We start from the raw sequence: 20,197 nt of genomic DNA on the forward strand, positions 1-20,197 counted from the left end.
CAGTCCTCGTCTCGAATGCGGGCATGCACTTGCGCTTTCCTCCAGAGCGGTAGCAGCAGTGTCACGCAGTCCGCCGCGTGGATCAAAGGATCTATGGTTTTCCCTCGAGTCTTTCCCACGAGGCTTTCCCACGAGGCTTTCCCACAGGGCTTTCCCACGTGCACACGTGGTGGGAGTCGATCCTCGGCTTGAACGTCAAGGCAGTGCAGGGAAAACAGGTACCTCTGGAATGGACTGACACATCTGGGGGACTCTTGAAATGGTGGCACGACCCTGGAGTTCCTCTCGCCTTTCCTGTGGAGAGCGCCTCCTCTTGAGATGCGACGGGAACGCCGGGAATTCTTTCCCTACGAAACAGGGAAAGGATCCCTCATCTCGAGCTAGGAGGCGGAAACGGGGCTCCCCTGGATGTGTGCGGGACCCACGTGCTTCCTCTCGAGTGGAGACGGGTATATCGGGGAACTTCTTGAGTTGCAGCAAGGGTGTGAAGGACCCTTTGGAAGTTCCAGTGGTTAGACGTGATTAGCCTCGAGAAGCCTCAGCGAAAATGGGCCTCATCTCGCCTGGAGGGCAAAACCGCCTGGATTTTCTCGAGTTGCGGCAGGTGCTCTCGACTTACGACGGGGACCTCAGGGACCCGCTCTGGTGGCCTCAGGAAAGGCCAGTCCCCATGCGAGTTCCTCGGGGGCCTCTCGGGATTCCTCTCCCGTCGATGCCGGGTCCTAAGACCTTGTGTGGAGTCGGGGCCGGAACCTGAGGATTCCTCTCCAGTGCTGACATGGATCTTGGGGTACTTCTGGAGTCTCCCCAGGGGAGTCAGTCCTCGTCTCGAATGCGGGCATGCACTTGCGCTTTCCTCCAGAGCGGTAGCAGCAGTGTCACGCAGTCCGCCGCGTGGATCAAAGGATCTATGGTTTTCCCTCGAGTCTTTCCCACGAGGCTTTCCCACGAGGCTTTCCCACAGGGCTGTCCCACGTGCACACGTGGTGGGAGTCGATCCTCAGCTTGAACGTCAAGGCAGTGCAGGGAAAACAGGTTCCTCTGGAATGGACTGACACATCTGGGGGACTCTTGGAATGGTGGCACGACCCTGGAGTTCCTCTCTCCTTTCCTGTGGAGAGCGCCTCCTCTTGAGATGCGACGATAACGCCGGGAATTCTTTCCCTACGAAACAGGGAAAGGATCCCTCATCTCGATCTAGGAGGCGGAAACGTGTCTCCCCTGGATGTGTGCGGGACACCACGTGCTTCCTCTCGAGTGGAGACGGGTATGTCGGGGAACTTCTTGAGTTGCAGCAAGAGTGTGAAGGACCCTTTGGAAGTTCCAGTGGTTAGATGTGATTGGCCTCGAGAAGCCTCAGCGGAATTGGGCCTCATCTCGCCTGGAGGGCAAAACCTCCTGGATTTTCTCGAGTTGCGGCAGGTGCTCTCGACTTACGACGGGGACCTCAGGGACCCGCTCTGGTGGCCTCAGGAAAGGCCAGTCCCCATGCGAGTTCCTCGGGGGCCTCTCGGGATTCCTCTCCCGTTGATGCCGGGGCCTAAGACCTTGTGTGGAGTCGGGGCCGGAACCTGAGGATTCCTCTCTAGTGCTGACATGTATCTTGGGGTACTTCTGGAGTCTCCCCAGGGGAGTCAGTCCTCGTCTCGAATGCGGGCATGCACTTGCACTTTCCTCCAGAGTGGTAGCAGCAGTGTCACGCAGTCCGCCGCGTGGATCAAAGGATCTATGGTTTTCCCTCGAGTCTTTCCCACGAGGCTTTCCCACGAGGCTTTCCCACAGGGCTGTCCCACGTGCACACGTGGTGGGAGTCGATCCTCGGCTTGAACGTCAAGGCAGTGCAGGGAAAACAGGTTCCTCTGGAATGGACTGACACATCTGGGGGACTCTTGGAATGGTGGCACGACCCTGGAGTTCCTCTCGCCTTTCCTGTGGAGAGCGCCTCCTCTTAAGATGCGACGGGAACGCCGGGAATTCTTTCCCTACGAAACAGGGAAAGGATCCCTCATCTCGAGCTAGGAGGCGGAAACGGGGCTCCCCTGGATGTGTGCGGGACACCACGTGCTTCTTCTCGAGTGCAGACGGGTATGTCGGGGAACTTCTTGAGTTGCAGCAAGGGTGTGAAGGACCCTTTGGAAGTTCCAATGGTTAGATGGGATTGGCCTCGAGAAGCCTCAGTGGAAATGGGCCTCATCTCGCCTGGAGGACAAAACCTCCTGGATTTTCTCGAGTTGCGGCAGGTGCTCTCGACTTACGACGGGGACCTCAGGGACCCGCTCTGGTGGCCTCAGGAAAGGCCAGTCCCCATGCGAGTTCCTCGGGGGCCTCTCCGGATTCCTCTCCCGTCGATGCCGGGGCCTAAGACCTTGTGTGGAGTCGGGGCCGGAACCTGAGGATTCCTCTCTAGTGCTGACATGTATCTTGGGGTAATTCTGGAGTCTCCCCAGGGGAGTCAGTCCTCGTCTCGAATGCGGGCATGCACTTGCACTTTCCTCCAGAGCGGTAGCAGCAGTGTCACGCAGTCCTCCGCGTGGATCAAAGGATCTATGGTTTTCCCTCGATTCTTTCCCACGAGGCTTTCCCACGAGGCTTTCCCACAGGGCTGTCCCACGTGCACACGTGGTGGGAGTCGATCCTCGGCTTGAACGTCAAGGCAGTGCAGGGAAAACAGGTTCCTCTGGAATGGACTGACACATCTGGGGGACTCTTGGAATGGTGGCACGACCCTGGAGTTCCTCTCTCCTTTCCTGTGGAGAGCGCCTCCTCTTGAGATGCGACGCTAACGCCGGGAATTCTTTCCCTATGAAACAGGGAAAGGATCCCTCATCTCGATCTAGGAGGCGGAAACGTGGCTCCCCTGGATGTGTGCGGGACACCACGTGCTTCCTCTCGAGTGGAGACGGGTATGTCGGGGAACTTCTTGAGTTGCAGCAAGAGTGTGAAGGACCCTTTGGAAGTTCCAGCGGTTAGATGTGATTGGCCTCGAGAAGCCTCAGCGGAAATGGGCCTCATCTCGCCTGGAGGGCAAAACCTCCTGGATTTTCTCGAGTTGCGGCAGGTGCTCTCGACTTACGACGGGGACCTCAGGGAACCGCTCTGGTGGCCTCAGGAAAGGCCAGTCCCCATGCGAGTTCCTCGGGGGCCTCTCGGGATTCCTCTCCCGTCGATGCCGGGGCCTAAGACCTTGTGTGGAGTCGGGGCCGGAACCTGAGGATTCCTCTCCAGTGCTGACATGGATCTTGGGGTACTTCTGGAGTCTCCCCAGGGGAGTCAGTCCTCGTCTCGAATGCGGGCATGCACTTGCGCTTTCCTCCAGAGCGGTAGCAGCAGTGTCACGCAGTCCGCCGCGTGGATCAAAGGATCTGTGGTTTTCCCTCGAGTCTTTCCCACGAGGCTTTCCCACGAGGCTTTCCCACAGGGCTGCCCCACGTGCACACGTGGTGGGAGTCGATCCTCGGCTTGAACGTCAAGGCACTGCAGGGAAAACAGGTTCCTCTGGAATGGACTGACACATCTGGGGGACTCTTGGAATGGTGGCACGACCCTGGAGTTCCTCTCTCCATTCCTGTGGAGAGCGCCTCCTCTTGAGATGCGACGGGAACGCCGGGAATTCTTTCCCTACGAAACAGGGAAAGGATCCCTCATCTCGAGCTAGGAGGCGGAAACGGGGCTTCCCTGGATGTGTGCGGGACACCACGTGCTTCCTCTCGAGTGCAGACGGGTATGTCGGGGAACTTCTTGAGTTGCAGCAAGGGTGTGAAGGACCCTTTGAAAGTTCCAGTGGTTAGATGTGATTGGCCTCGAGAAGCCTCAGCGGAAATGGGCCTCATCTCTCCTGGAGGGCAAAACCTCCTGGATTTTCTCGAGTTGCGGCAGGTGCTCTCGACTTACGACGGGGACCTCAGGGACCCGCTCTGGTGGCCTCAGGAAAGGCCAGTCCCCATGCGAGTTCCTCGGGGGCCTCTCGGGATTCCTCTCCTGTCGATGCCGGGGCCTAAGACCTTGTGTGGAGTCGGGGCCGGAACCTGAGGATTCCTCTCCAGTGCTGACATGGATCTTGGGGTACTTCTGGAGTCTCCCCAGGGGAGTCAGTCTTCGTCTCGAATGCGGTCATGCATTGCGCTTTCCTCCAGAGCGGTAGCAGCAGTGTCACGCAGTCCGCCGCGTGGATCAAAGGATCTATGGTTTTCCCTCGAGTCTTTCCCACGAGGCTTTCCCACGAGGCTTTCCCACAGGGCTGTCCCACGTGCACACGTGGTGGGAGTCGATCCTCGGCTTGAACGTCAAGGCAGTGCAGGGAAAACAGGTACCTCTGGAATGGACTGACACATCTGGGGGAGTCTTGGAATGGTGACACGACCCAGGAGTTCCTCTCGCCTTTCCTGTGGAGAGCGCCTCCTCTTGAGATGCGACGGGAACGCCGGGAATTCTTTCCCTACGAAACAGGGAAAGGATCCCTCATCTCGAGCTAGGAGGCGGTAACGGGGCTCCCCTGGATGTGTGCGGGACACCACGTGCTTCTTCTCGAGTGCAGACGGGTATGTCGGGGAACTTCTTGAGTTGCAGCAAGGGTGTGAAGGACCCTTTGGAAGTTCCAATGGTTAGATGGGATTGGCCTCGAGAAGCCTCAGTGGAAATGGGCCTCATCTCGCCTGGAGGGCAAAACCTCCTGGATTTTCTCGAGTTGCGGCAGGTGCTCTCGACTTACGACGGGGACCTCAGGGACCCGCTCTGGTGGCCTCAGGAAAGTCCAGTTCCCATGCGAGTTCCTCGGGGGCCTCTCCGGATTCCTCTCCCGTCGATGCCGGGGCCTAAGACCTTGTGTGGAGTCGGGGCCGGAACCTGAGGATTCCTCTCCAGTGCTGACATGGATCTTGGGGTACTTCTGGAGTCTCCCCAGGGGAGTCAGTCCTCGTCTCCAATGCGGGCATGCACTTGCGCTTTCCTCCAGAGCGGTAGCAGCAGTGTCACGCAGTCCGCCGCGTGGATCAAAGGATCTATGGTTTTCCCTCGAGTCTTTCCCACGAGGCTTTCCCACGAGGCTTTCCCACAGGGCTGTCCCACGTGCACACGTGGTGGGAGTCGATCCTCGGCTTGAACGTCAAGGCAGTGCAGGGAAAACAGGTACCTCTGGAATGGACTGACACATCTGGGGGACTCTTGGAATGGTGACACGACCCAGGAGTTCCTCTCGCCTTTCCTGTGGAGAGCGCCTCCTCTTGAGATGCGACGGGAACGCCGGGAATTCTTTCCCTACGAAACAGGGAAAGGATCCCTCATCTCGAGCTAGGAGGCGGTAACGGGGCTCCCCTGGATGTGTGCGGGACACCACGTGCTTCTTCTCGAGTGCAGACGGGTATGTCGGGGAACTTCTTGAGTTGCAGCAAGGGTGTGAAGGACCCTTTGGAAGTTCCAATGGTTAGATGGGATTGGCCTCGAGAAGCCTCAGTGGAAATGGGCCTCATCTCGCCTGGAGGGCAAAACCTCCTGGATTTTCTCGAGTTGCGGCAGGTGCTCTCGACTTACGACGGGGACCTCAGGGACCCGCTCTGGTGGCCTCAGGAAAGTCCAGTTCCCATGCGAGTTCCTCGGGGGCCTCTCCGGATTCCTCTCCCGTCGATGCCGGGGCCTAAGACCTTGTGTGGAGTCGGGGCCGGAACCTGAGGATTCCTCTCCAGTGCTGACATGGATCTTGGGGTACTTCTGGAGTCTCCCCAGGGGAGTCAGTCCTCGTCTCCAATGCGGGCATGCACTTGCGCTTTCCTCCAGAGCGGTAGCAGCAGTGTCACGCAGTCCGCCGCGTGGATCAAAGGATCTGTGGTTTTCCCTCGAGTCTTTCCCACGAGGCTTTCCCACGAGGCTTTCCCACAGGGCTGCCCCACGTGCACACGTGGTGGGAGTCGATCCTCGGCTTGAACGTCAAGGCACTGCAGGGAAAACAGGTTCCTCTGGAATGGACTGACACATCTGGGGGACTCTTGGAATGGTGGCACGACCCTGGAGTTCCTCTCTCCATTCCTGTGGAGAGCGCCTCCTCTTGAGATGCGACGGGAACGCCGGGAATTCTTTCCCTACGAAACAGGGAAAGGATCCCTCATCTCGAGCTAGGAGGCGGAAACGGGGCTTCCCTGGATGTGTGCGGGACACCACGTGCTTCCTCTCGAGTGCAGACGGGTATGTCGGGGAACTTCTTGAGTTGCAGCAAGGGTGTGAAGGACCCTTTGGAAGTTCCAGTGGTTAGATGTGATTGGCCTCGAGAAGCCTCAGCGGAAATGGGCCTCATCTCGCCTGGAGGGCAAAACCTCCTGGATTTTCTCGAGTTGCGGCAGGTGCTCTCGACTTACGACGGGGACCTCAGGGACCCGCTCTGGTGGCCTCAGGAAAGGCCAGTCCCCATGCGAGTTCCTCGGGGGCCTCTCGGGATTCCTCTCCTGTCGATGCCGGGGCCTAAGACCTTGTGTGGAGTCGGGGCCGGAACCTTAGGATTCCTCTCCAGTGCTGACATGGATCTTGGGGTACTTCTGGAGTCTCCCCAGGGGAGTCAGTCTTCGTCTTGAATGCGGTCATGCATTGCGCTTTCCTCCAGAGCGGTAGCAGCAGTGTCACGCAGTCCGCCGCGTGGATCAAAGGATCTATGGTTTTCCCTCGAGTCTTTCCCACGAGGCTTTCCCACGAGGCTTTCCCACAGGGCTGTCCCACGTGCACACGTGGTGGGAGTCGATCCTCGGCTTGAACGTCAAGGCAGTGCAGGGAAAACAGGTACCTCTGGAATGGACTGACACATCTGGGGGACTCTTGGAATGGTGACACGACCCAGGAGTTCCTCTCGCCTTTCCTGTGGAGAGCGCCTCCTCTTGAGATGCGACGGGAACGCCGGGAATTCTTTCCCTACGAAACAGGGAAAGGATCCCTCATCTCGAGCTAGGAGGCGGTAACGGGGCTCCCCTGGATGTGTGCGGGACACCACGTGCTTCTTCTCGAGTGCAGACGGGTATGTCGGGGAACTTCTTGAGTTGCAGCAAGGGTGTGAAGGACCCTTTGGAAGTTCCAATGGTTAGATGGGATTGGCCTCGAGAAGCCTCAGTGGAAATGGGCCTCATCTCGCCTGGAGGGCAAAACCTCCTGGATTTTCTCGAGTTGCGGCAGGTGCTCTCGACTTACGACGGGGACCTCAGGGACCCGCTCTGGTGGCCTCAGGAAAGTCCAGTTCCCATGCGAGTTCCTCGGGGGCCTCTCCGGATTCCTCTCCCGTCGATGCCGGGGCCTAAGACCTTGTGTGGAGTCGGGGCCGGAACCTGAGGATTCCTCTCCAGTGCTGACATGGATCTTGGGGTACTTCTGGAGTCTCCCCAGGGGAGTCAGTCCTCGTCTCCAATGCGGGCATGCACTTGCGCTTTCCTCCAGAGCGGTAGCAGCAGTGTCACGCAGTCCGCCGCGTGGATCAAAGGATCTATGGTTTTCCCTCGAGTCTTTCCCACGAGGCTTTCCCACGAGGCTTTCCCACAGGGCTGTCCCACGTGCACACGTGGTGGGAGTCGATCCTCGGCTTGAACGTCAAGGCAGTGCAGGGAAAACAGGTTCCTCTGGAATGGACTGACACATCTGGGGGACTCTTGGAATGGTGTCACGACCCTGGAGTTCCTCTCGCCTTTCCTGTGGGGAGCGCCTCCTCTTGAGATGTGACGGGAACGCCGGGAATTCTTTCCCTACGAAACAGGGAAAGGATCCCTCATCTCGAGCTAGGAGGCGGAAACGGGGCTCCCCTGCATGTGTGCGGGACCCACGTGCTTCCTCTCGAGTGGAGACGGGTATGTCGGTGAACTTCTTGAGTTGCAGCAAGGGTGTGAATGACCCTTTGGAAGTTCCAGTGGTTAGACGTGATTAGCCTCGAGGAGCCTCAGCGGAAATGGGCCTCATCTCGCCTGGAGGGCAAAACCTCCTGGATTTTCTCGAGTTGCGGCAGGTGCCCTCGACTTACGACGGGGACCTCAGGGACCCGCTCTGGTGGCCTCAGGAAAGGCCAGTCCCCATGCGAGTTCCTCGGGGGCGTCTCGGGATTCCTCTCCCGTCGATGCCGGGGCCTAAGACCTTGTGTGGAGTCGGGGCCGGAACCTGAGGATTCCTCTCCAGTGCTGACATGGATCTTGGGGTACTTCTGGAGTCTCCCCAGGGGAGTCAGTCCTCGTCTCGAATGCGGGCATGCATTGTGCTTTCCTCCAGAGCGGTAGCGGCAGTGTCACGCAGTCCGCTGCGTGGATCAAAGGATCTATGGTTTTCCCTCGAGTCTTTCCCACGAGGCTTTCCCACGAGGCTTTCCCACAGGGCTGTCCCACGTGCACACGTGGTGGGAGTCGATCCTCGGCTTGAACGTGAAGGCAGTGCAGGGAAAACAGGTTCCTCTGGAATGGACTGACACATCTGGGGGACTCTTGGAATGGTGGCACGACCCTGGAGTTCCTCTCGCCTTTCCTGTGGAGAGCGCCTCCTCTTGAGATGCGACGGGAACGCCGGGAATTCTTTCCCTACGAAACAGGGAAAGGATCCCTCATCTCGAGCTAGGAGGCGGTAACGGGGCTCCCCTGGATGTGTGCGGGACACCACGTGCTTCTTCTCGAGTGCAGACGGGTATGTCGGGGAACTTCTTGAGTTGCAGCAAGGGTGTGAAGGACCCTTTGGAAGTTCCAATGGTTAGATGGGATTGGCCTCGAGAAGCCTCAGTGGAAATGGGCCTCATCTCGCCTGGAGGGCAAAACCTCCTGGATTTTCTCGAGTTGCGGCAGGTGCTCTCGACTTACGACGGGGACCTCAGGGACCCGCTCTGGTGGCCTCAGGAAAGTCCAGTTCCCATGCGAGTTCCTCGGGGGCCTCTCCGGATTCCTCTCCCGTCGATGCCGGGGCCTAAGACCTTGTGTGGAGTCGGGGCCGGAACCTGAGGATTCCTCTCCAGTGCTGACATGGATCTTGGGGTACTTCTGGAGTCTCCCCAGGGGAGTCAGTCCTCGTCTCCAATGCGGGCATGCACTTGCGCTTTCCTCCAGAGCGGTAGCAGCAGTGTCACGCAGTCCGCCGCGTGGATCAAAGGATCTATGGTTTTCCCTCGAGTCTTTCCCACGAGGCTTTCCCACGAGGCTTTCCCACAGGGCTGTCCCACGTGCACACGTGGTGGGAGTCGATCCTCGGCTTGAACGTCAAGGCAGTGCAGGGAAAACAGGTTCCTCTGGAATGGACTGACACATCTGGGGGACTCTTGGAATGGTGTCACGACCCTGGAGTTCCTCTCGCCTTTCCTGTGGGGAGCGCCTCCTCTTGAGATGTGACGGGAACGCCGGGAATTCTTTCCCTACGAAACAGGGAAAGGATCCCTCATCTCGAGCTAGGAGGCGGAAACGGGGCTCCCCTGCATGTGTGCGGGACCCACGTGCTTCCTCTCGAGTGGAGACGGGTATGTCGGTGAACTTCTTGAGTTGCAGCAAGGGTGTGAATGACCCTTTGGAAGTTCCAGTGGTTAGACGTGATTAGCCTCGAGGAGCCTCAGCGGAAATGGGCCTCATCTCGCCTGGAGGGCAAAACCTCCTGGATTTTCTCGAGTTGCGGCAGGTGCCCTCGACTTACGACGGGGACCTCAGGGACCCGCTCTGGTGGCCTCAGGAAAGGCCAGTCCCCATGCGAGTTCCTCGGGGGCGTCTCGGGATTCCTCTCCCGTCGATGCCGGGGCCTAAGACCTTGTGTGGAGTCGGGGCCGGAACCTGAGGATTCCTCTCCAGTGCTGACATGGATCTTGGGGTACTTCTGGAGTCTCCCCAGGGGAGTCAGTCCTCGTCTCGAATGCGGGCATGCATTGTGCTTTCCTCCAGAGCGGTAGCGGCAGTGTCACGCAGTCCGCTGCGTGGATCAAAGGATCTATGGTTTTCCCTCGAGTCTTTCCCACGAGGCTTTCCCACGAGGCTTTCCCACAGGGCTGTCCCACGTGCACACGTGGTGGGAGTCGATCCTCGGCTTGAACGTGAAGGCAGTGCAGGGAAAACAGGTTCCTCTGGAATGGACTGACACATCTGGGGGACTCTTGGAATGGTGGCACGACCCTGGAGTTCCTCTCGCCTTTCCTGTGGAGAGCGCCTCCTCTTGAGATGCGACTGAAACGCCGGGAATTCTTTCCCTACGAAACAGGGAAAGGATCCCTCATCTCGAGCTAGGAGGCGGAAACGGGGCTCCCCTGGATGTGTGCGGGACACCACGTGCTTCCTCTCGAGTGAAGACGGGTATGTCGGGGAACTTCTTGAGTTGCAGCAAGGGTGTGAAGGACCCTTTGGAAGTTCCAGTTGTCAGATGTGATTGGCCTCGAGAAGCCTCAGCGGAAATGGGCCTCATCTCGCCTGGAGGGCAAAACCTCCTGGATTTTCTCGAGTTGCGGCAGGTGCTCTCGACTTACGACGGGGACCTCAGGGAACCGCTCTGGTGGCCTCAGGAAAGGCCAGTCCCCATGCGAGTTCCTCGGGGGACTCTCGGGATTCCTCTCCCGTCGATGCCGGGGCCTAAGACCTTGTGTGGAGTCGGGGCCGGAACCTTAGGATTCCTCTCCAGTGCTGACATGGATCTTGGGGTACTTCTGGAGTCTCCCCAGGGGAGTCAGTCTTCGTCTCGAATGCGGTCATGCATTGCGCTTTCCTCCAGAGCGGTAGCAGCAGTGTCACGCAGTCCGCCGCGTGGATCAAAGGATCTATGGTTTTCCCTCGAGTCTTTCCCACGAGGCTTTCCCACGAGGCTTTCCCACAGGGCTGTCCCACGTGCACACGTGGTGGGAGTCGATCCTCGGCTTGAACGTCAAGGCAGTGCAGGGAAAACAGGTACCTCTGGAATGGACTGACACATCTGGGGGACTCTTGGAATGGTGACACGACCCAGGAGTTCCTCTCGCCTTTCCTGTGGAGAGCGCCTCCTCTTGAGATGCGACGGGAACGCCGGGAATTCTTTCCCTACGAAACAGGGAAAGGATCCCTCATCTCGAGCTAGGAGGCGGTAACGGGGCTCCCCTGGATGTGTGCGGGACACCACGTGCTTCTTCTCGAGTGCAGACGGGTATGTCGGGGAACTTCTTGAGTTGCAGCAAGGGTGTGAAGGACCCTTTGGAAGTTCCAATGGTTAGATGGGATTGGCCTCGAGAAGCCTCAGTGGAAATGGGCCTCATCTCGCCTGGAGGGCAAAACCTCCTGGATTTTCTCGAGTTGCGGCAGGTGCTCTCGACTTACGACGGGGACCTCAGGGACCCGCTCTGGTGGCCTCAGGAAAGTACAGTTCCCATGCGAGTTCCTCGGGGGCCTCTCCGGATTCCTCTCCCGTCGATGCCGGGGCCTAAGACCTTGTGTGGAGTCGGGGCCGGAACCTGAGGATTCCTCTCCAGTGCTGACATGGATCTTGGGGTACTTCTGGAGTCTCCCCAGGGGAGTCAGTCCTCGTCTCCAATGCGGGCATGCACTTGCGCTTTCCTCCAGAGCGGTAGCAGCAGTGTCACGCAGTCCGCCGCGTGGATCAAAGGATCTATGGTTTTCCCTCGAGTCTTTCCCACGAGGCTTTCCCACGAGGCTTTCCCACAGGGCTGTCCCACGTGCACACGTGGTGGGAGTCGATCCTCGGCTTGAACGTCAAGGCAGTGCAGGGAAAACAGGTTCCTCTGGAATGGACTGACACATCTGGGGGACTCTTGGAATGGTGTCACGACCCTGGAGTTCCTCTCGCCTTTCCTGTGGAGAGCGCCTCCTCTTGAGATGTGACGGGAACGCCGGGAATTCTTTCCCTACGAAACAGGGAAAGGATCCCTCATCTCGAGCTAGGAGGCGGAAACGGGGCTCCCCTGCATGTGTGCGGGACCCACGTGCTTCCTCTCGAGTGGAGACGGGTATGTCGGTGAACTTCTTGAGTTGCAGCAAGGGTGTGAATGACCCTTTGGAAGTTCCAGTGGTTAGACGTGATTAGCCTCGAGAAGCCTCAGCGGAAATGGGCCTCATCACGCCTGGAGGGCAAAACCTCCTGGATTTTCTCGAGTTGCGGCAGGTGCTCTCGACTTACGACGGGGACCTCAGGGACCCGCTCTGGTGGCCTCAGGAAAGACCAGTCCCCATGCGAGTTCCTCGGGGGCCTCTCGGGATTCCTCTCCCGTCGATGCCGGGGCCTAAGACCTTGTGTGGAGTCGGGGCCGGAACCTGAGGATTCCTATCCAGTGCTGACATGGATCTTGGGGGTACTTCTGGAGTCTCCCCAGGGGAGTCAGTCCTCGTGTCGAATGCGGGCATGCACTTACGCTTTCCTCCAGAGTGGTAGCAGCAGTGTCACGCAGTCCGCCGCGTGGATCAAAGGATGTATGGTTTTCCCTCGAGTCTTTCCCACGAGGCTTTCCCACGAGGCTTTCCCACAGGGCTGTCCCACGTGCACACGTGGTGGGAGTCGATCCTCGGCTTGAACGTGAAGGCAGTGCAGGGAAAACAGGTTCCTCTGGAATGGACTGACACATCTGGGGGACTCTTGGAATGGTGGCACGACCCTGGAGTTCCTCTCGCCTTTCCTGTGGAGAGCGCCTCCTCTTGAGATGCGACTGAAACGCCGGGAATTCTTTCCCTACGAAACAGGGAAAGGATCCCTCATCTCGAGCTAGGAGGCGGAAACGGGGCTCCCCTGGATGTGTGCGGGACACCACGTGCTTCCTCTCGAGTGAAGACGGGTATGTCGGGGAACTTCTTGAGTTGCAGCAAGGGTGTGAAGGACCCTTTGGAAGTTCCAGTTGTCAGATGTGATTGGCCTCGAGAAGCCTCAGCGGAAATGGGCCTCATCTCGCCTGGAGGGCAAAACCTCCTGGATTTTCTCGAGTTGCGGCAGGTGCTCTCGACTTACGACGGGGACCTCAGGGAACCGCTCTGGTGGCCTCAGGAAAGGCCAGTCCCCATGCGAGTTCCTCGGGGGACTCTCGGGATTCCTCTCCCGTCGATGCCGGTGCCTAAGACCTTGTGTGGAGTCGGGGCCGGAACCTGAGGATTCCTCTCCAGTGCTGACATGGATCTTGGGGTACTTCTGGAGTCTCCCCAGGGGAGTCAGTCCTCGTCTCGAATGCGGGCATGCACTTGCGCTTTCCTCCAGAGCGGTAGCAGCAGTGTCACGCAGTCCGCCGCGTGGATCAAAGGATCTATGATTTTCCCTCGAGTCTTTCCCACGAGGCTTTCCCACGAGGCTTTCCCACAGGGCTGTCCCACGTGCACACGTGGTGGGAGTCGATCCTCGGCTTGAACGTCAAGGCACTGCAGGGAAAACAGGTTCCTCTGGAATTTACTGACACATCTGGGGGACTCTTGGAATGGTGGCACGACCCTGGAGTTCCTCTCTCCATTCCTGTGGAGAGCGCCTCCTCTTGAGATGCGACGGGAACGCCGGGAATTCTTTCCCTACGAAACAGGGAAAGGATCCCTCATCTCGAGCTAGGAGGCGGAAACGGGGCTTCCCTGGATGTGTGCGGGACACCACGTGCTTCCTCTCGAGTGCAGACGGGTATGTCGGGGAACTTCTTGAGTTGCAGCAAGGGTGTGAAGGACCCTTTGGAAGTTCCAGTGGTTAGATGTGATTGGCCTCGAGAAGCCTCAGCGGAAATGGGCCTCATCTCGCCTGGAGGGCAAAACCTCCTGGATTTTCTCGAGTTGCGGCAGGTGCTCTGGACTTACGACGGGGACCTCAGGGACCCGCTCTGGTGGCCTCAGGAAAGGCCAGTCCCCATGCGAGTTCCTCGGGGGCCTCTCGGGATTCCTCTCCCGTCGATGCCGGGGCCTAAGACCTTGTGTGGAGTCGGGGCCGGAACCTGAGGATTCCTCTCCAGTGCTGACATGGATCTTGGGGTACTTCTGGAGTCTCCCCAGGGGAGTCAGTCCTCGTCTCGAATGCGGGCATGCACTTGCGATTTCCTCCAGAGCGGTAGCAGCAGTGTCACGCAGTCCGCCGCGTGGATCAAAGGATCTATGGTTTTCCCTCGAGTCTTTCCCATGAGGCTTTCCCACGAGGCTTTCCCACAGGGCTGTCCCACGTGCACACGTGGTGGGAGTCGATCCTCGGCTTGAACGTCAAGGCAGTGCAGGGAAAACAGGTTCCTCTGGAATGGACTGACACATCTGGGGGACTCTTGGAATGGTGGCACGACCCTGGAGTTCCTCTCGCCTTTCCTGTGGAGAGCGCCTCCTCTTGAGATGCGACGGGAACGCCGGGAATTCTTTCCCTACGAAACAGGGAAAGGATCCCTCATCTCGAGCTAGGAGGCGGAAACGGGGCTCCCCTGGATGTGTGCGGGACACCACGTGCTTCTTCTCGAGTGCAGACGGGTATGACGGGGAACTTCTTGAGTTGCAGCAAGAGTGTGAAGGACCCTTTGGAAGTTCCAGTGGTTAGATGTGATTGGCCTCGAGAAGCCTCAGCGGAAATGGGCCTCATCTCGCCTGGAGGGCAAAACCTCCTGGATTTTCTCGAGTTGCGGCAGGTGCTCTCGACTTACGACGGGGACCTCAGGGAACCGCTCTGGTGGCCTCAGGAAAGGCCAGTCCCCATGCGAGTTCCTCGGGGGCCTCTCGGGATTCCTCTCCCGTCGATGCCGGGGCCTAAGACCTTGTGTGGAGTCGGGGCCGGAACCTGAGGATTCCTCTCCAGTGCTGACATGGATCTTGGGGTACTTCTGGAGTCTCCCCAGGGGAGTCAGTCCTCGTCTCGAATGCGGGCATGCACTTGCGCTTTCCTCCAGAGCGGTAGCAGCAGTGTCACGCAGTCCGCCGCGTGGATCAAAGGATCTGTGGTTTTCCCTCGAGTCTTTCCCACGAGGCTTTCCCACGAGGCTTTCCCACAGGGCTGCCCCACGTGCACACGTGGTGGGAGTCGATCCTCGGCTTGAACGTCAAGGCACTGCAGGGAAAACAGGTTCCTCTGGAATGGACTGACACATCTGGGGGACTCTTGGAATGGTGGCACGACCCTGGAGTTCCTCTCTCCATTCCTGTGGAGAGCGCCTCCTCTTGAGATGCGACGGGAACGCCGGGAATTCTTTCCCTACGAAACAGGGAAAGGATCCCTCATCTCGAGCTAGGAGGCGGAAACGGGGCTTCCCTGGATGTGTGCGGGACACCACGTGCTTCCTCTCGAGTGCAGACGGGTATGTCGGGGAACTTCTTGAGTTGCAGCAAGGGTGTGAAGGACCCTTTGGAAGTTCCAGTGGTTAGATGTGATTGGCCTCGAGAAGCCTCAGCGGAAATGGGCCTCATCTCGCCTGGAGGGCAAAACCTCCTGGATTTTCTCGAGTTGCGGCAGGTGCTCTCGACTTACGACGGGGACCTCAGGGACCCGCTCTGGTGGCCTCAGGAAAGGCCAGTCCCCATGCGAGTTCCTCGGGGGCCTCTCGGGATTCCTCTCCTGTCGATGCCGGGGCCTAAGACCTTGTGTGGAGTCGGGGCCGGAACCTTAGGATTCCTCTCCAGTGCTGACATGGATCTTGGGGTACTTCTGGAGTCTCCCCAGGGGAGTCAGTCTTCGTCTCGAATGCGGTCATGCATTGCGCTTTCCTCCAGAGCGGTAGCAGCAGTGTCACGCAGTCCGCCGCGTGGATCAAAGGATCTATGGTTTTCCCTCGAGTCTTTCCCACGAGGCTTTCCCACGAGGCTTTCCCACAGGGCTGTCCCACGTGCACACGTGGTGGGAGTCGATCCTCGGCTTGAACGTCAAGGCAGTGCAGGGAAAACAGGTACCTCTGGAATGGACTGACACATCTGGGGGACTCTTGGAATGGTGACACGACCCAGGAGTTCCTTTCGGCTTTCCTGTGGAGAGCGCCTCCTCTTGAGATGCGACGGGAACGCCGGGAATTCTTTCCCTACGAAACAGGGAAAGGATCCCTCATCTCGAGCTAGGAGGCGGTAACGGGGCTCCCCTGGATGTGTGCGGGACACCACGTGCTTCTTCTCGAGTGCAGACGGGTATGTCGGGGAACTTCTTGAGTTGCAGCAAGGGTGTGAAGGACCCTTTGGAAGTTCCAATGGTTAGATGGGATTGGCCTCGAGAAGCCTCAGTGGAAATGGGCCTCATCTCGCCTGGAGGGCAAAACCTCCTGGATTTTCTCGAGTTGCGGCAGGTGCTCTCGACTTACGACGGGGACCTCAGGGACCCGCTCTGGTGGCCTCAGGAAAGTCCAGTTCCCATGCGAGTTCCTCGGGGGCCTCTCCGGATTCCTCTCCCGTCGATGCCGGGGCCTAAGACCTTGTGTGGAGTCGGGGCCGGAACCTGAGGATTCCTCTCCAGTGCTGACATGGATCTTGGGGTACTTCTGGAGTCTCCCCAGGGGAGTCAGTCCTCGTCTCCAATGCGGGCATGCACTTGCGCTTTCCTCCAGAGCGGTAGCAGCAGTGTCACGCAGTCCGCCGCGTGGATCAAAGGATCTATGGTTTTCCCTCGAGTCTTTCCCACGAGGCTTTCCCACGAGGCTTTCCCACAGGGCTGTCCCACGTGCACACGTGGTGGGAGTCGATCCTCGGCTTGAACGTCAAGGCAGTGCAGGGAAAACAGGTTCCTCTGGAATGGACTGACACATCTGGGGGACTCTTGGAATGGTGTCACGACCCTGGAGTTCCTCTCGCCTTTCCTGTGGAGAGCGCCTCCTCTTGAGATGTGACGGGAACGCCGGGAATTCTTTCCCTACGAAACAGGGAAAGGATCCCTCATCTCGAGCTAGGAGGCGGAAACGGGGCTCCCCTGCATGTGTGCGGGACCCACGTGCTTCCTCTCGAGTGGAGACGGGTATGTCGGTGAACTTCTTGAGTTGCAGCAAGGGTGTGAATGACCCTTTGGAAGTTCCAGTGGTTAGACGTGATTAGCCTCGAGGAGCCTCAGCGGAAATGGGCCTCATCTCGCCTGGAGGGCAAAACCTCCTGGATTTTCTCGAGTTGCGGCAGGTGCTCTCGACTTACGACGGGGACCTCAGGGACCCGCTCTGGTGGCCTCAGGAAAGGCCAGTCCCCATGCGAGTTCCTCGGGGGCCTCTCGGGATTCCTCTCCCGTTGATGCCGGGGCCTAAGACCTTGTGTGGAGTCGGGGCCGGAACCTGAGGATTCCTATCCAGTGCTGACATGGATCTTGGGGTACTTCTGGAGTCTCCCCAGGGGAGTCAGTCCTCGTGTCGAATGCGGGCATGCACTTACGCTTTCCTCCAGAGCGGTAGCAGCAGTGTCACGCAGTCCGCCGCGTGGATCAAAGGATGTATGGTTTTCCCTCGAGTCTTTCCCACGAGGCTTTCCCACGAGGCTTTCCCACAGGGCTGTCCCACGTGCACACGTGGTGGGAGTCGATCCTCGGCTTGAACGTGAAGGCAGTGCAGGGAAAACAGGTTCCTCTGGAATGGACTGACACATCTGGGGGACTCTTGGAATGGTGGCACGACCCTGGAGTTCCTCTCGCCTTTCCTGTGGAGAGCGCCTCCTCTTGAGAAGCGACTGAAACGCCGGGAATTCTTTCCCTACGAAACAGGGAAAGGATCCCTCATCTCGAGCTAGGAGGCGGAAACGGGGCTCCCCTGGATGTGTGCGGGACACCACGTGCTTCCTCTCGAGTGCAGACGGGTATGTCGGGGAACTTCTTGAGTTGCAGCAAGGGTGTGAAGGACCCTTTGGAAGTTCCAGTGGTTAGATGTGATTGGCCTCGAGAAGCCTCAGCGGAAATGGGCCTCATCTCGCCTGGAGGGCAAAACCTCCTGGATTTTCTCGAGTTGCGGCAGGTGCTCTGGACTTACGACGGGGACCTCAGGGACCCGCTCTGGTGGCCTCAGGAAAGGCCAGTCCCCATGCGAGTTCCTCGGGGGCCTCTCGGGATTCCTCTCCCGTCGATGCCGGGGCCTAAGACCTTGTGTGGAGTCGGGGCCGGAACCTGAGGATTCCTCTCCAGTGCTGACATGGATCTTGGGGTACTTCTGGAGTCTCCCCAGGGGAGTCAGTCCTCGTCTCGAATGCGGGCATGCACTTGCGATTTCCTCCAGAGCGGTAGCAGCAGTGTCACGCAGTCCGCCGCGTGGATCAAAGGATCTATGGTTTTCCCTCGAGTCTTTCCCATGAGGCTTTCCCACGAGGCTTTCCCACAGGGCTGTCCCACGTGCACACGTGGTGGGACTCGATCCTCGGCTTGAACGTCAAGGCAGTGCAGGGAAAACAGGTTCCTCTGGAATGGACTGACACATCTGGGGGACTCTTGGAATGGTGTCACGACCCTGGAGTTCCTCTCGCCTTTCCTGTGGAAAGCGCCTCCTCTTGAGATGCGACGGGAACGCCGGGAATTCTTTCCCTATGAAACAGGGAAAGGATCCCTCATCTCGAGCTAGGAGGCGGAAACGGGGCTCACCTGGATGTGTGTGGGACCCACGTGCTTCCTCTCGAGTGGAGACGGGTATGTCGGGGAACTTCTTGAGTTGCAGCAAGGGTGTGAAGGACCCTTTGGAAGTTCCAGTGGTTAGACGTGATTAGCCTCGAGAAGCCTCAGCGGAAATGGGCCTCATCTCGCCTGGAGGGCAAAACCTCCTGGATTTTCTCGAGTTGCGGCAGGTGCTCTCGACTTACGACGGGGACCTCATGGACCCGCTCTGGTGGCCTCAGGAAAGGCCAGTCCCCATGCGAGTTCCTCCGGGGCCTCTCGGGATTCCTCTCCCGTCGATGCCGGGGCCTAAGACCTTGTGTGGAGTCGGGGCCGGAACCTGAGGATTCCTCTCAAGTGCTGACATGGATCTTGGGGTACTTCTGGAGTCTCCCCAGGGGAGTCAGTCCTCGTCTCGAATGCGGGCATGCACTTGCGCTTTCCTCCAGAGCGGTAGCAGCAGTGTCACGCAGTCCGCCGCGTGGATCAAAGGATCTATGGTTTTCCCTCGAGTCTTTCCCACGAGGCTTTCCCACGAGGCTTTCCCACAGGGCTGTCCCACGTGCACACGTGGTGGGAGTCGATCCTCGGCTTGAACGTCAAGGCAGTGCAGGGAAAACAGGTTCCTCTGGAATGGACTGACACATCTGGGGGACTCTTGGAATGGTGTCACGACCCTGGAGTTCCTCTCGCCTTTCCTGTGGAGAGCGCCTCCTCTTGAGATGCGACGGGAACGCCGGGAATTCTTTCCCTACGAAACAGGGAAAGGATCCCTCATCTCGAGCTAGGAGGCGGAAACGGGGCTCACCTGGATGTGTGCGGGACCCACGTGCTTCCTCTCGAGTGGAGACGGGTATGTCGAGGAACTTCTTGAGTTGCAGCAAGGGTGTGAAAGACCCTTTGGAAGTTCCAGTGGTTAGACGTGATTAGCCTGGAGAAGCCTCAGCGGAAATGGGCCTCATCTCGCCTGGAGGGCAAAACCTCCTGGATTTTCTCGAGTTGCGGCAGGTGCTCTCGACTTACGACGGGGACCCATGGGACCCGCTCTGGTGGCCTCAGGAAAGGCCAGTCCCCATGCGAGTTCCTCGGGGGCGTCTCGGGATACCTCTCCCGTCGATGCTTGGGCCTAAGACCTTGTGTGGAGTCGGGGCCGGAACCTGAGGATTCCTCTCCAGTGTTGACATGGATCTTGGGGTATTTCTGGAGTCTCCCCAGGGGAGTCAGTCCTCGTCTCGAATGCGGGCATGCACTTGCGCTTTCCTCCAGAGCGGTAGCAGCAGTGCCACGCAGTCCGCCGCGTGGATCAAAGGATCTATGGTTTTCCCTCGAGTCTTTCCCACGAGGCTTTTCCACGAGGCTTTCCCACAGGGCTGTCCCACGTGCACACGTGGTGGGAGTCGATCCTCGGCTTGAACGTCAAGGCAGTGCAGGGAAAACAGGTTCCTCTGGAATGGACTGACACATCTGGGGGACTCTTGGAATGGTGGCACGACCCTGGAGTTCCTCTCGCCTTTCCTGTGGAGAGCGCCTCCTCTTGAGATGCGACGGGAACGCCGGGAATTCTTTCCCTACGAAACAGGGAAAGGATCCCTCATCTCGAGCTAGGAGGCGGAAACGGGGCTCCCCTGGATGTGTGCGGGACCCCACGTGCTTCCTCTCGAGTGCAGACGGGTATGTCGGGGAACTTCTTGAGTTGCAGCAAGGGTGTGAAGGACCCTTTGGAAGTTCCAGTGGTTAGATGTGATTGGCCTCGAGAAGCCTCAGCGGAAATGGGCCTCATCTCGCCTGGAGGGCAAAA

Source organism: Ovis canadensis, chromosome 11 (genome assembly GCF_042477335.2).
Source record: "Ovis canadensis isolate MfBH-ARS-UI-01 breed Bighorn chromosome 11, ARS-UI_OviCan_v2, whole genome shotgun sequence".
NCBI lineage: Eukaryota > Metazoa > Chordata > Mammalia > Artiodactyla > Bovidae > Ovis > Ovis canadensis.